We start from the raw sequence: 2,515 nt of genomic DNA, 5'->3' as shown, positions 1-2,515 counted from the left end.
GGACTAAGAGTCAACACTCTTATTTCGACATGGTAATCATAACATTCTTTTGGTAATTGCGCTTTTTAATATAAAAGAAGCGGAATGGTAGGTTAGGCTTAATAGAATAAGTTACACTGGAGTATGGAGCTAGTTGTCACGCTTTCTCCATGAATATTTTAAAGGTAACCTATAGTTTTTAGGTTTTATTTTTATGGTTTTAAAAATAAGAATATTTTTAAGGTTTATTTTTTAAAGTTATTATTTGTAAAAAATAAATTTACCTTAGAGTCTTCGCTGCAAACATATAATAAAAAATGGATAGATAGACGATAGATAGATAGACAGTAGATAGATAGATAGATAGATAGATAGATAGATAGATAGATAGATAGATAGATAGATAGATAAAATACAAAATGATTCCCGAGGTAACATACAAAAAATAACAAACAATTGTTTTCGTCCAACATATATTGGCACAAATGACTTTTAAGTACTTTTCAGCAATAGATTTAATGAATTCTGTAATGCTTAGTGGCATTATTGTTTTTCTCTCAATTTAAAACATTCCATTCTGTTTCATAAAATTATACAATTTGAATATAATATTAAAAAGTATTTTTTGTCTATTTATTTGTCGGGGACCATACACACACACACACTACTTAGAAAGATAGATGAATAGGCTAAATATAGATAATATATTATAGTTTTTTATACTGATATTCACACTTTTATACTTGGTATTTGATTTTTAATATGAACTTAAATGATAAATGACACCCTTGAGTGAGTCTCTAAACACACGAAACACTATTATACAGTACAATTCAATTTAATAATAGAAATTATGTGCACAAATTAACACTTTTTAAAAAATCAAATATTTACTTAAAACTACAAAATTTTAATATTTGAAAATAGATAAACGCACATTTTCATGTATATTTCATGTCATTAATAATGCATTTTTGATTGTAGTCATATTATATGTATGCATATTTTTTATTCATTGATGGATTGATACCGATATTCACATTTTTCTACCTGTAATTGATTTTTAATACAGGCCTAAACTTTACTAGCGAATGATACCCTTGAAAAACCCCAAAACACAATGCAATTTAATAATAGCAATTATGTGCACAAAATTTAAATTAACACTTAAAAATAAAATATTTACTTAAAACTACAAAATTTTTATATTTGAAAATAGATAAAGTGCATTTTCATGTATTTTTCATACTAATATTGCATTTGTGACTGATATAAATCAGCCATGTAGTATATTTTTATTTATTTATTTATTTATTGATACCGATATTCACATTTTTCTACCTGTAATTGATTTTTAATACAGGCCTAAACTTTACTAGCAAATGAGTGAGTCTCTAAAAAAAAAAAAACACAATGCAATTTAATAATAGCAATTATGTGCACAAATTTTAAATTAACACTTTTTAAAAAATAAAATATTTACTTAAAACTAAAAAAAATTTATATTTGAAAATAGATAAAGTGAATTTTTGTGAATTTCTCATGTCATTAACTAATAATGTATTTTTGATTGTAGTCAATTAATTAGTGACTGACATAAATCAGCTGTGTAGTATATTATTTTTATTTATTTATTTATTTATTGACACCGATATTATGATTTTTCTACCTGTAATTGATTTTTATTATTAGAGACTCGCTCAAGGGTATCATAAGTTAGTAAAGTTTAGGCCTGTATTAAAAATCAATTACAGGTGGAAAATGTGAATATCGGTATCAATAAATAAATAAATAAATAAAAATATACTACATGACTAATTCACAAATGCATTATTAGTATGACAAATGCATGAAAATGCACTTTATCTATTTTCAAATATTAAAATTTTGCAGTTTTAAGTAAATATTTTTAAAAAGTTAATTTAAAATTTGTGCACATAAGTGCTATTATTAAATTGCACTGCGTTTTGGGGTTTTTAGAGACTCACTCAAAGGTATAATTAGCTAGTAAAGTTTAGGCCTGTATTAAAAATTAATTACAGATAGAAAAATGTGAATATCGGTATCAATCAATCAATGAATAAAAATATACTACATGGCTGATTTATGTCAGTCACTAATTAATTGACTACAATCAAAAATGCATTATTAATTACATGAAATATACATGAAAATGTGCTTTATCTATTTTCAAATATTAAAATTTTGCAATTTTAAGTAAATATTTTTTTAAAAGTTCATTTAAAATTTGTGCATTTTATTATTATTAAATTGCACTGTGTTTTGGGTTTTTTATAGACTCACTCAAAGGTATCATTTGCTAGTAAAGTTTAGACATATAACACAATGACACAAATATAATGAACATGAAATAATTTCGTGCAACTTTAACACCTTTATTTCTATCCTGTTCATTTTCTTGTCGCTGCAAATTATTAAAGTTACACAGTTCACACCAGACTGATGGGCAACTTCAAGCCCAGAGTCATCTCTCTCTCTCTCTCTCTCTCTCGTGTAACGTCGCTCGTTCGCTGTC

Source organism: Onychostoma macrolepis, chromosome 09 (genome assembly GCF_012432095.1).
Source record: "Onychostoma macrolepis isolate SWU-2019 chromosome 09, ASM1243209v1, whole genome shotgun sequence".
In the NCBI taxonomy this organism is placed as follows: domain Eukaryota; kingdom Metazoa; phylum Chordata; class Actinopteri; order Cypriniformes; family Cyprinidae; genus Onychostoma; species Onychostoma macrolepis.
The sequence above is the reverse complement of the archived record's forward strand: the minus strand, read 5'-3'. Positions refer to the sequence as shown.